Below are 15,391 nucleotides of genomic sequence, written 5' to 3'. Positions count from 1 at the left end.
TTCTTTAGGGTCTGCTAGGCAAAGACCATTCAGGTTCCATTTTCGAGAACTACACGAAAACAGACAATCTAACTCTAACAGAAATACATATTATCCTTTAAAGACTTGATTCTCCCCACACTTAGTTAGCTGTGGTGTCGAAATTGTGATTAACTTCATTGTCGACTTCCATCGGACTATCTATATAATGTTTAACTCTGTGACCATTAACTTTAAATTCAATCCCATTTGAATTTATTAATTCTATCGTTCCATATGGGAAAACTCTTTTGACTATGAATGGTCCAGACCATCTTGATTTCAATTTTCCAGGAAATAGCTTGAATCGTGAATTGAAAAGAAGAACTCTGTCTCCTTCCTTAAATTATTTTAAACTTCTGATTCTTTTATCATGCCATTTCTTCGTTCTTTCTTTATAGATTAATGAATTATCGTATGCTTCATGTCTTAATTCTTCTAATTCGTTTAGTTGACTTAATCGTAGACGTCCGGCTTCATGTAAATCAAGATTACATGTCTTCAAAGCCCAAAATGCTTTGTGTTCAATTTCTACTGGAAGATGACATGCTTTTCCATAAACAAGTCTAAAAGGTGTGGTTCCAATTGGAGTTTTGTAGGCTGTTCTAAAAGCCCAGAGTGCATCCTCCAATTTAATGGACCATTCCTTCGGATTTGATCCTACGGTTTTCTCTAGAATACGTTTTAAAGCTCGGTTTGTATTTTCAACTTGTCCACTTGTTTGTGGATGATATGCGGTGGAGATTTTATGAGTTACTCCATATCTTTTAAGAACTTTCTCAAGTTGATTATTACATAAATGAGTACCCCGATCACTTATTAAAGCTTTCGGTGTTCCAAACCTTGCAAAAAGACGTTTTAAAAAGTTGACTACAACTCGTGCATCGTTAGTTGGGAGAGCTTGTGCTTCTGCCCATTTAGATACATAATCAATGGCTACGAGTATATATAGATTATTATGAGATTTTGGAAATGGACCCATAAAGTCAATACCCCAAATGTCAAATACTTCACATACTTGGATGACATTTTGTGGCATTTCATCACGTTGACTTATTTTTCCGGCCCTTTGACATGCATCACAGGATTTGCAAAGAAGGTGTGCGTCTTTGTAAATTGTAGGCCAATAGAATCCAGCATCATAAACTTTTCTTGCTGTTAGTTGAGGCCCATAATGCCCTCCTGTTGGTCCTGTGTGACAATGGTTTAAAATTTTACTGGCTTCATTTCCAAATACACATCGGCGTATTATTCCATCGGGACAACTCTTAAACAGATGTGGATCTTCCCAAAAATAGTGTTTTATATCACTGAAGAATTTCTTTCGTTTTTGGTACGATAATCCTTTTTCAAGGAATCCACAAACTAAGTAGTTTGCATAGTCTGCAAACCATGGAATTTCTTTATAATCTATCTTCAATAGATATTCATCAGGAAAGTTGTCTTGTATGGCGGATTCATTTAGAACTTCTAATTCGGGATTTTCAAGACGAGAAAGATGATCAGCGGCGAGATTTTCTGCTCCTCTTTTATCTCGGATTTCAATATCAAACTCTTGTAAGAGTAAGATCCAACGGATTAATCTTGGTTTAGCATCTTGTTTCGAAAATAGGTATCTAAGAGCAGAATGGTCGGTATAGACCACCGTTTTTGCTAGAACGAGATATGATCGAAATTTGTCAAAAGCAAAGACAATAGCAAGGAGTTCTTTTTCAGTAGTTGTATAGTTCGTTTGTGCTCCTTGTAACGTCTTACTAGCATAATATATAGGTTGAAATCGTTTTTCAATCCTTTGTCCTAAAACGGCTCCCATTGCAAAATCACTTGCATCGCACATTAGTTCAAATGGTAGATTCCAATTTGGTGTTATCATGATCGGCGCATTAGTGAGTTTCTCTTTAAGAATATTAAAAGATTTGATACATTCATCTGAAAAGATGAATGGAGCATCTTTTTCTAGGAGTTTATTCATAGGAGTGGCAATTTTAGAAAAATCTTTTATGAAACGTCGGTAAAAACCGGCATGCCCTAGAAAACTCCTAACTCCTCTAACATTGGTGGGATGTGGAAGTTTAGCAATTACATCTACTTTAGCTCTATCCACTTCAATTCCTTCTTTTGAAATTTTATGACCAAGAACGATGCCTTCTTTAACCATGAAATGGCATTTCTCCCAATTAAGTACTAGATTTGATTGTTCGCATCTAATAAGCATTCGTTCTAGATTAACTAGACATGATTCAAATGTATCACCGAAGACTGAAAAGTCATCCATGAAAACTTTCATGCATTCTTCTATCATGTCGTGAAAAATCGCCATCATACACCTTTGAAAGGTTGCTGGGGTGTTGCAAAGTCCAAATAGCATGCGTTTGTAAGCAAAAGTACCATAAGGGCACGTGAATGTGATTTTCTCTTGATCTTCGGATGCTATTGGAATTTGAAAATATCCGGAAAATCCATCTAGAAAACAATAGTAACTATTTCCGGCTAATCTTTCCAACATTTGATCAATGAAAGGTAAGGGAAAGTGATCTTTTCTGGTGGCGTCATTTAATTTTCTATAATCAATACATACACGCCATCCTGTTACAGTCCTAGTAGGAATAAGCTCATTTTTTTCATTTGTAATGACAGTCATGTCACCCTTCTTAGGCACGCATTGAACTGGGCTTACCCATGGACTATCAGAGATTGGATAAATTAGACCTGCGTCTAGCAGTTTAATAATCTCTTTCTTAACTACATCTTGCATATTAGGATTTAGTCTTCGTTGGCGTTGCACATACGTTTTATGACCTTCTTCCATAAGGATTTTATGTGTGCAATACGAAGGACTTATTCCTTTAATATCATGAATCTTCCATGCAATGGCTGGTTTATGGGCTTTCAACACAGAAATGAGTTGTGATTTCTCATTTTTAGTAAGAGAAGACGATATTATTACAGGTAATTCAGATTCACCATGTAAATAAGCGTATTCCAAATGGTTTGGAAGTGGCTTTAACTCTAATTTCGGAGGTTCTTCTATCGATGATTTGTATCGATATCTGTCTTCTTCTTTTAGCATTTGAATTTCTTCTGTTGTTGGTTCAAATCCATTAGCTATAAGTGTAGCTAACATTTCAACTTCATCAATTGGTTCATTACCTTCTCCTAAAGAACATTCTCCTGTTCCTTGTAATTCTGGAAATTCTTCTAATAATTCTGCATGTGCATCTATAGTTTGAATATAATAACATGTATCATCTGCAGATTGCGGTTGTTGCATTGCTCTATCAACTGAAAAGGTAACACTCTCATCCTCTATACTTAGGGTCAGTTTCTTACCGAACACGTCTATCATTGCTTTAGCCGTATTTAAGAATGGTCTTCCAAATATGAGAGGAACTTGAGAATCTTCTTCCATATCCAGAACAACAAAATCTACTGGAAATACTAGAGTACCAACTTTAACTAGCATGTTCTCCATTATCCCTCTAGGATATTTTATTGATCTATCGGCTAGTTGTATGCTTATTCTGGTTGGTTTCAATTCTCCAAGGTCTAGTTTAGCGTATAGTGAATACGGCATTAGATTTATACTAGCACCTAAGTCTGCCAATGCTTCTATTGAACTAAGACTACCCAGAAAACATGGAATCATGAAACTTCCTGGATCAGATAGTTATTCTGGTATCTTATACAACAGCACTGCTGAACAATTAGCATTCATGGTAACAGCCGAGAGTTCTTCCATTTTCTTTCTATTTGAGATTAGATCTTTCAAGAATTTAGCATATCTAGGCATTCCTGAAATTACATCAATGAAAGAAAGATTTACATTTATCTGTTTAAACATATCCAAGAAATTGGATTGCTCGGCTTCAAGTTTCTCTTTCTTCATTTTACTCGGGTAAGGAAATGGTGGTTGGTATGGTTTAACATAAGGTTTATCCTTAACTGTGTTATCTTCATTAACCTTTTCAACTACCGGTTCTGTTTCCTTATCTTGTTCAGGTTGTGGTTCTTGTGGAGTAGGAATAGCTTCATCAGAAGTTACAGGTATTTCAGGTGGTTTAAGTGTTGTACCACTTCTTGTGGTAATAGCTTTAGCTGTTTCATTCCGGGGGTTAGCATTTGTATCACTAGGTAGACTTTCCGGTTTTCTTTCACCTATTAACCTTGCTAGGTTACTTACTTCTTGTTCCAGATTTTGAATAGAAGCTTGTTGATTTCTAAATGCTTGAGCATTTTGTTCATTAGTTGGTTTCTGAGATGTGAAAAACTGCGTTTGAGTTTCAACTAGCTTTGTCATCATATCTTCTAAATTCGGCTTTTTATCATCGGTTTGTTGTGGTGGTTTGTTTTGAAAATTAGGTCTTTGTTGATTGTAAGTATTATTGGATACTTGTTGATTGCTAGGACCTTGTTGGTTGTTGTATGGAATATTTCTGTTATAATTCTGGTTTTGATTGTAAATCGGTCTTGGCGGTTGATAATTATTCTGATAATTATTTCCAGGCCTTTGGTTTATGTATGAAATATTCTCTCTTTGTTCCATTGTTAATTCAATACTGAGACAATCTTTTCTCAAATGTGGTCCTCCACACTGCTCACAACTAATTCGTATTGAGTGAATATCCTTAGTCATCTTTTCCATTCGTCTCTCGACAGCATCTATCTTTGCGGAAATGGAATCTAAGTCATGGCTAGAATCGGCTCTAACTGCTTTAGATGATCTAACGATATCTTTTTCTTGGTGCCACTCATGTGAGTGGGAAGCAGTGTTATCAATAATTTTGTAAGCATCAGTTTCGGTTTTCTTCATAATAGAATCACCAGCTGCTATATCTATGTCTTTCCTTGTAGTGATGTCGCATCCTTGGTAGAATATTTGTACTATTTGACAGGTGTCTAAACCATGTTGCGGACATCCTCTTAATAACTTTCCATATCTAGTACACGCCTCATATAGAGTTTCATTTGGTTTCTGTGTGAACGTAACAATTTCTGCTTGAAGTCTTACGGCTTTAGATGCAGGAAAGAATTGTTTAAGAAATTTTTCAACTAAAACGTCCCATGCATCAATCGCCCCTTCAGGTAACGATTCCAACCAATCTTTGGCTTCTCCCTTTAAAGTCCAGGAAAATAACATGAGATATATCTGTTCATCCTCCACTTCTCGGATTTTAAATAGTGTGCAGATCCTATTAAAGGTACGTAGTTGTTCATTTGGATCTTCCTTCGGTGCACCACTAAATTGGCATTGATTAGTCACCATGTGTAGAATTTGTCCTTTGATTTCATAATCTGGCGCATTAATGTCTGTATGAGTAATTGCGTGACCTTGGCCAGTGCGTTTAGCTCTCATTCGGTCTTCCATACTTAAAGGTTCCAGATTCTCCATAATTGAATTTGTTGAATCGGAATCACTAGAGGATTCTGATTTAATGGTTCGTTCCTCAACAATCTTTGTTTGAATGATTGGTGGTTCCGGAGGAAAGTTTAGTGGTTCGGGATCTACGAATCGTTCCTGAATATTCTCCGGATTCTCAATTGTGAGGTCGGGTTCAAAAAATGGATTATCGGAAATTTGAACTAGAGTACTTGGTCGACTGGATGACGATTCTAAAGAAAAATCAATGGCAGTAATATTTGCTAAATGTCTTGATCTAGTTACAGGTGGTGAACGTACAAAAGGTGGTGAACGTCTTGCTCGGTGCATTCACTGAATATCCTATTAGTTTTTAAAAGGAAAGAAAAATTATAATAAGTTATCCAATCAATAGACTTTTCTGATTTTGCCCACGTTTCGAATAGCCAAAAGATGCAGCAGAGGGGCAGGATTCGTTTGGTCTCAATATAATTGAGGACTGTTTGGCTCCAATAACCCGGTCCACGTACAAATCCAACTATTACTATGAACCAGAAAATTTTGATGTCTATCAATTTAACCACTTAAAATAAATTTTCGTAATTTTAAGAAATTTAGATAAGAAGTAGAATAAAAATCTATGTCCTAAAACTAGAATAGCGAGAAATAAGAAAGAAAAAGAGCGCGTCGAAAAAGGTCGAAAAAGGTCGAAAAAGAAAAATGGTTGAAAAATAAAAGGTGACGGAAAAATAAAAGAAACTTATAAAACTTAAAACACTTGACTAACCTAACCTTATTACTACAACTAACTTAAAATTATAATCGCAAATTGAGATTACTAATTGGAATGATAATTGATACATAGGAAAAAGTCGTCTAAAAATATTAAAGCTTACATGAAAAAACTAAATCCCAAATGGAAATAACTTAAAAAGGTACTAAAATCTAAAAACTGCGTCGCAAAATTCTAAAGCATTTAAATCTTAGTCTAAAGAAAAAGCACTTAAGGAATTCTACGGCAAAGCCTAAAAATCTAGAAGTAAAAATAACTATGGCAAAAACTATGAATTAAAACTAAATATGAGCGAAAAATACAAATATTACGCTAAAACGATTAAAAAGGGACAAAATATAAAAATATATAAAAAGTTGTAAAAAGTACAATTTTTATAAAAATATTATTTTTATATTATTTATTTTATAAAACTATTAATTTTACAATTTAAATAAACTAATTAAACTAAAAATACAAATTAATTAATATCTAAAATTAATTAATATAATAACTAACCCTAATTAGGGTTTAATATTAATAATAATTAATAATAATCCGTAATTAATGCTGTCGGCAGGTTCAGTAGGGCGTGTCAGATGGGCTCATGCGATCGCATGAGTCCTCAGTTGCCCAGCCATGCGATTGCATGGGCTAGGGTTTCGGGCCACAGAGTGGGCTGCTACAGTACAGGCCGAAATTTTTTTTTTTTTTTTTGCTGTAAAATATAAAATATATTTATTAATTAAATAAAACTTATATTTTTACAAACTAAAAAAATAGAAATAAAGAAACTTTATAAAACTTAAATATTTACCAAACTCTAAAAAAAAATATTTATATTTTTGTTTTTCTTTTTATATTTTCGAATATTTAAAACGTATTTTTATAAAAACGAATTTTAATAAAAGTAAACTAAAAATCTTCTTTTTTTTCTTTTTATTATTAGCGTTGTGCTTCCGGCTTTTAAGCTAGATTGATCCCCAGCAGCGGCGCCAAAAATACTTGATGTTTTAGCGAGGTGTATATAAAATACTATTAAATTTTACAAGAAATACTATTAAATACGATACAATTTTACACAAGATATTTATTTATTTAGAGAATGGATATACTTAAACCTTGCTACAACACTTATAGGCAGTGTACCTAATCGTACAGTAGTATAGTTTTTAGTAAGTCCGGTTCGTTCCACAGGGAATCTTTTTAAACAAAGCTTAACGCTATATTAGTTTACTTTTATAAAAATACAAATATATATATAAGTAATATTATTATTATAAAGGGGGGGTTTTTACCGTTTAATGACCGGTTTGTCGATTTTAAAACTTTAGTCGTAGTCAAAACCAAATGTAAAATATTAAAAATAAATACAAGACTTAAATTAAAGCGTAAAGTAAATAACAATAATGAAATTGCGAATAATAAAAGTGCGATAAAATAAACTTGCGATAATTAAAAAGTACGATAATTAAAAGTGCAATTAAATACAATAACAATAAAAATGCGATAATTAGAAGTGCAATTAAATATAAAATAAAGGAAATTAAATATGAAATAAAAGAATTATGCTTATTTAAACTTCCGTAATCATGATGTTTGACGTGTTGATTTTAGTTTTATGCCCATGGGTTAATTGTCCTTTGTCCTGGATTATTTAATATGTCCGTCTGGTTTTTGTCCATAACAGTCCATCAGTCATAAATATAAAGTGCGAGTGTCCTCGTCAAATTATCCTTATACCCGAAGTTAAATATTCCAACTAATTGGGGACTTAAACTGTAACAAGATTTTAATACTTTGTTTAATAATTACACCAGGATGTCGACTGAGTGTAATCCAAGGTTTTAATATTTTGTTATCAATTATATCAAGTGTCCTTGTACATAATTTCACCCCTGTTTTAATTATTCTAGTGGCTATTAATCTATTCCCGTGTCCGGTTAAATGAACGATTATTCGTACATATAAATACCCCGCCCATCGTGTCCGATCGAGTGTATATGGTAATTTATAGGGACGCCCAATTGTAAATCTTTATATTAACATTAACAAACTATCATTTAGTTAAACAAATATAAAGCCCATTAATAGCCCATAGTCTAATTTCCACAAGTGTCGTTCTTTTGTCCAAACCCCAATTATGGTACAAAACCCAATTACCCAATTTTAGTAATTAGCCCAACATCATGATTACTTCGGATTAAATAAGCATAATAATAACTTAGCTACGAGACATTAAATTAAAAAGGTTGAACATAACTTACAATGATTAAAAATAGCGTAGCGTTACACGGACAGAATTTCGACTTACACCCTTACAACATTCGCTAACATACCCTTATTATTAGGATTTAAAATTAAAATTAAAATTAAAATTAAAATATAAATTATATATATATATTTACGTATATGAGAGAAGAGAAAGATAGATTATTTGTGGTGCACCAAAGCTCGATTTTTATAGGCATGTGGCTGGAACTGGGGCTCATGCGATCGCATGGATTTATGCCTTCCAGGCCATGCGATCGCATGGCCAGCTGGGGAGGCTCATATTTGGTTGTTTTCTTCTGCCGACGGTTTTATAAATAAATATAATATATTAAATAATTATAAGAATTATTTAAATATTATATTATATTTATGTGCATAGTTGACTTGTAATTTTTAGTCCGTTGCGTCGAGCGTTGAGAGTTGACTCTGGTCCCGGTTCCGGATTTTCGAACGTCCTTGCGTACAATTTAATATCTTGTACTTTGCGTTTTGAATCTTGTACTCTTGTAATTTCGAGACGTTTCTTATCAATAATTGGAACCTCTTGGATTGTATTTTGTACTTTTGAGCTTTTTGGTCGTTTGCGTCTTCAATTCGTCGAATCTGTCTTTTGTCTTCACCTTTTATTATTTAAACGAATATCACTTGTAAATAGAACAATTGCAACTAAAAGCTTGTCTTTCTTGAGGAATAATGCTATGAAATATATGTTCGTTTTTAGCATTATCAATGCTTTTGTTAAATTATCTATTGTTACCTTAGATTCAGCACATTTAACACATTTAATAACAGTAGATGGATCAGAAGATACCTGTTGAGCGTTATTTGATGAGGAAGTCTCAGCCATAAATGCAAAGAAATCTGTCTTCTTCCTATCATCAAACTCATCTTCTGATTCTGACGATTCTGTAAGAAACTCTGATGTATCAGCATATTTACCCAAATGAATCTGCTTAAGTCTATCCCATATATCCTTAGCTCTTGTCAAATTGGAAACCTTTTCAATATCACTTTCTGATAAGCACATCTTCAGTAAATCTACTGCTTGCTTGTTCAATGCTTCAAACTCAGATTGATCTGCTCCAGTATGATCAGCTTTAACTTCTATCTCTGATTCTGACGTCTTGTCTGAATCATCATTATCTGTACTTACACTCTCATGATCTGAAACTTCACCCATGAGAACTAACATTTCCAATTCAGCAGCAAAAATTTTACCCCATGTGTCTAGTTCTGTATCAGAATCAACCAATGTCTCTTCACTCTGATTAGCCTCTAGACTTTCTTCAAACACAGAGGTATCACCATAGTTATCCTTCCAACTGTTGAAGTAGTAGTCCTCTGACAATGTGGGTGAAATACTTCCAGATTCAGGTGTACGAGGAACTGAATCACGTGCCTTCTTGAGTTTATCTTTAACCATCTTTTGAATCTTCTCTTTCTAAATGATTCGTGATAACTTTTCAGCTCTTTCAGCACAAGCAGTCAACTTCTCAATTATACTTTGACCGATAACACAGTTTTCTTTTTCTTCAGAAATCTTGGCCATGTTAGCTTTAGGTTGTTGATCATCAACATTCAATTTGATAGACCAGTCATCATCATCTTCATGAATGACAACTAAAGCTTTGTTCAGACTCTCAGCTGTATCAGCTTCATTTACTTTATCGGTAATGTAAATATCACGTTTTGTAGATTGACTCTGAGAACTGTAGTTCTGATTCTTGAACGGATTACGATTACCCTGCTTCTTCTGTTTTGTGCACTGTCTTGAAAAATGACCTAATTCTCCACAGTTGTAACAAGTAACAGAATTCATATCAAAACCCAGTTTTGTATCTTTGGTCAAACTGATTGGTTTTCTAGTTCGCTCTTCGTAATCTCTAGCTCGTCTCACAAGGTTTGACATACCCCACATAATATCCATCTTTTCTGCTTCATCTTTATCAAGCTGATGATAATCTTCTGTTGTTAGATAAATGTTACCCACACGACCATCAAGATAACTGTCATAAGAATTAACAAGGCTTGACAACAAAGCTATATCTTCACTAATCTTTTCTTTTCCAGCTTTCCTCAAGTTCTCGATCTTAAGAGCAGAAAGAACATCTGATGCAGTCGGTATAGATGACGCTGTAGTATTGGTAGTAGGCTGTGATTGAGTACTGAGAGAACATTGTGAAACTTGTGGTGGATACGAAGACTGTTGGATAGGTGTACTGCTGACATTCAAACCATACATATTCTGATTGTTCGTAGCAAAAGCTATTTGAAATGGTGCATGAGCCGACTTAGGTGGTGTATAACCATTTGGACAATACATTTTCGTGTCTTGAACTTGTTTAGACCTCTTGACTTTGTTTAACAATTCTAGCTCTTCTTCTTGAAGTCTTGCAATAAACGAGTTCACTGTAACAGTAGCAAGTTCTCCACTGGTCTTCATAGTTAATATGAAACCATTCCATTCTAATGGTAATGATCCAGCTAGACATGTTACTTTGTCTTTATCTTCAATGGTTACATCATGCTTGTGTATTTCAGCTAGCAAATGACGATATCTTTCAACCAATTCTGTAATAGACTCTCCAACTTGCCAGTGAAAACGATCAAACTCAGCTTTCAGTTCTAACCCTTTTCTTGTTCTGTAAGATGAATTTCCTTCGTTGAAGGTACGAAGTGCTTCCCATATCTTGAATGAGTTATCATGACACAGAAATTGATGGAAAATCGGACCATCAAGAGCACTTGTCAAGTTACAGTACATCTTCTTTTCCAAGGTATACTCATCACGTTCTTCTGAAGGCATATTATGTAACGTATACAATTCATTTGTCACAGGTGAACGTGGCTATTGAAATTCGGTTTCAATATACTTCCAAAGTTTCGTATCTTGTCCATCAGACCAAATCTTAAACCTCGACTTCCAAGTGGAATAGTTATCCATATTCATTAATCTTGGACATTTCGTACCACTTTTAGATTCGCTTTCAGCAAGAAGTAATCGTTGAGTCATATTCGTAATGCTCTGAACTAACAGTGCAGCTAACGCATAGTCATTTGAATTAAACATCTTGAAAACTTTACCAAAGGTAAACTGTGCGGTTCAGAATATCAATCGTACGTGTGATAGTATCAACCGTACGTGTCAAGGTCTCAAGCGTACGTGTCACTACTCAATCGTATGTGTCATAACTTAACCAAAAGAACCAGTCACAAAGTCTCAAACGTGCGAGTGACAATCAACCGTGTGATTACTCGTACGTGTCACTATCAACTGCGTGATCACTTGTGTGATCAGACTTGTAGTTTCTTAACCTAAAAGGTTATGCTTACCCATGCGTGTGAGTTCACGAGTGACGTCAACCTTCTGGTCAACCGTGCGTGTGATCAAATTTCTTGACCCACTCGTGTGAGCTGCTGTTCACACACAAATCACTCAAAAACCCTAGAAATTAAAGCTAAACCTCAATTTCTTCGTTCACAAACTGGATTAGCACTAAACTAACATAAACACACTCTCAAATCACTATTACACACGTAAAAATGATTCCTTTTTGCTAAAAATTACTTTAAACTCAAAAACCCAAACAAATAAACTCTTTAATCACCAAAAATCACTAGGATGATGTTGAAATCACAACCAACGCTCTGATACCAATGATGAAACATGACTAGGAACTTAGAAATTAACAGATTTAACTCACACAATGGCGGAATTAGTGAATCAAACCCTCTAGTGAATAAGTTAAGCTTTTTGGGATTAATTTAGTCAAACCACAACTAAATCAAGTGTGATTAGATCAACACCTAGAGCTATTATTCACCATCTGGGTGATTTGGGCTGAGAGAGAATCGGAGGAGCTCACCAGATCTGAGTGTGTGTAACAAATGAGAGGCTTAACCTAAAATGAAGAACATAAGACTTTATATACCCCTGCTGTTGAATCACCCGTACGAGTCATCCATCACACGTACGAGTTAGCTTCATCAGCCGTACGGGTGATCACTCACTCGTGTCTTCTCATTTAGGTTGTAATTGTGACTTAGCTCAGCATCAACCGTGCGTATGAGCCTGTCAGCCGTACGAGTGAGGCTTCACTCATACGTCTGACTAAGTCTAATATAGTCAAACATCCAAATCTTGCTTCTGCAATTCCTGTAACCACATACAAACATAGATAGGATAATAACGAGCGATCATGGTGTCCTGTAAACTGTTGTACCTGCAATGGACGTGGGTAGATATCTAGGGACTTGCATAAAATGCATCAACAAATACTGTTAATATTCCTTATACTTAATAATAATAATGCTAATGATAATGATGCTAATACTTAATAATAATACTAGGATTAATAATAATGTTAATACTAATAATACTAATTATGATAATAATAATATAAACTATATTAGTAATAATAATTTTAATGGCCATAATAATAATGTCAATAATTAATAATATTATAATATTAGTAAGTAAAAATAAATACATAACAATAATAATAATAATAATAGTAATAATAATAATAATAATGATAATAATAATAATAATAAAAATGAAAATAGGCTACCTCATAAGGTTTTAAGAAAAACAGCCCATGTAGGGACTCGAACCCGAGACCTCACGCTCACCACATCAACACCTTAACCACTGAACCATTTAATTTTATTCGATTATAACCCCTTTCAATTTTATTTAAACTGTTTCTGTTTCAATCTCTTCTTCTCCTTCTCAAACTCAAAAGTCGACCAGGAAATTAAAATCATTACATAATTTATAATTGAGGTAGGCTGTGATATAGAAACACTTTGGGAACGATGGTTGAATTCAACATACTCAAATAACAGAAAAATAAATAAATAAAAACTGCTACTGAAGTGGTGAAGAACACGACCCAACTTAAATTTACATCTTGAATTCTAGAACGTTTTAACCAAATACTATAACACAAAATATGTTTCAAATTACTCATAGAAACTTTCCCAATCGTCAATTGACCTTTAATTATAACAGATAACGTGAATTCGAAGAAGAACAATCGTTTGACTTTTTAACACTCAAACTTTGACTCAAAAATTTGAAATCAATAAAAGAAATTGGAAGATCTAACTTTGCAGATAGTTTAATTGGGTGATTCCTAAACAAACTGCAATTTTAGATTTTGAAAATATAATCGAATTCTAGCTTTTAATAAAAAGTTGTAGTGTACAGAGGTTACGGTTGTTTTCATCTGTTTTCTGGTTTTAATTCATCGAATGGCAGTGATAGAGAGTTATATGGTGTATTTGGTTGATTGATGTAGAACAATTTGATCGATATTGTCTTCTAGTTATCATGGTGGTTGACAGGTTAGTTCAATCGTACAGATTACTAATAAAAATATTAAACAACTTTAAACAAGATCGTACGAATTGAGTTTTAATATGTAATTAATTCTAAACAAAACAAAATTCAGATAAAGCTTGATGGGGAGTGACTGAATCCGAGATATTATATGATATATATCTGTATTTTTTTATATTTATATTCCATATATAGTTAGTATTAATAATTATATTAATATTAATAATAATAACAAAAATCATAATTGTTAATAAGTATAATAAATAATATTAATAATAAGAATAATGATAATTATTAATAATGATAATGATAATGATAATGATATATATTTTTTTATATCATAATAACTAATGACGTTTAAATTACAACTAAATTATAATTTTAATTATTCTTATAATAATATTCATATTCAATACCTTTATCTTGATAATCATGACCTTTTATTTAACAATAATAAAAATGCTAATATTAATAACACTAATATTAATAATGAAAGTAATAATAATATTACTATAACAATTATATTTTCAACTTGTAATTACATTTAATATATATATTACAATTTTACTAATTATTTCATATTTACGAATTATATACTATACATTATATAATAACATATATTAAATATTAAATATTTATTCATTATATATATATATATATATATATATATATATATATATATATATATATATATATATATATATATATATATATATATATATTACAATATAATAATGATTACATATAGTAAGCACATATATATCCGTTCTAATAATAACTTAACTATTTTGTAATTTATTTTACTTCTATAGTTCTAATGATTAACTTGTATTTTATTATTTCAAGTTATTATATATATATATATATATATATATATATATATATATATATATATATATATATATATATATATATTTATATTTATATTTATTTACATATTTATTTACACGCAATTGTTCGTGAATCGTCGAGAATAGTCGAAGGTCAATTGAATATATGAAACAGTTCAAAACTTTTCGAGACTCAATATTACCGACTTTGCTTATCGTGTCGGAAACATATAAAGATTAAGTTTAAATTTGGTCGGAACTTTCCGGGTCGTCACATATAGTAATGTTTAATTTATTTATATATTCATGTTACTCCCCCATCTAAGTGTCTAATATTGACTTTTTAAAGTCTTTAATTGTCAACTTTGACTTTAAATATGTTTATTTGTGTTTTATAATATTTGATAAAATTATATAAATAAATTGGACGGGTTTTCATTGATATAACTTTCATCAAGTATATTATAATACACAAAGAAATAATTTTATTGTCAAAATTGAAAATGAAAGACTTTTAAAGTCAACAAACAATTATGAGATGAAGGATATACAATAAACTCTTTGCACCATCACTTTTGATTTTAATATATAAATGTATGGTGCTTAGATTTACTATTAGATTTACCGTTTACGATTAGAATGCAGTTTTAAATCATAAATAATTAATAGTTTGACATGTTAAACATATAAATCAATAAATTGTTATTTAAGAAATTCAAAACGTGAAAATAAAATGCAATTACTACAACATGTGATAATCATTTTTCACTTCTCGCCTATTTTCATCGTTAATTACA

Source organism: Rutidosis leptorrhynchoides, chromosome 7 (assembly GCF_046630445.1).
Source record: "Rutidosis leptorrhynchoides isolate AG116_Rl617_1_P2 chromosome 7, CSIRO_AGI_Rlap_v1, whole genome shotgun sequence".
NCBI classification, from domain to species: domain Eukaryota; kingdom Viridiplantae; phylum Streptophyta; class Magnoliopsida; order Asterales; family Asteraceae; genus Rutidosis; species Rutidosis leptorrhynchoides.
Note: the sequence above shows the minus strand (reverse complement) of the source record.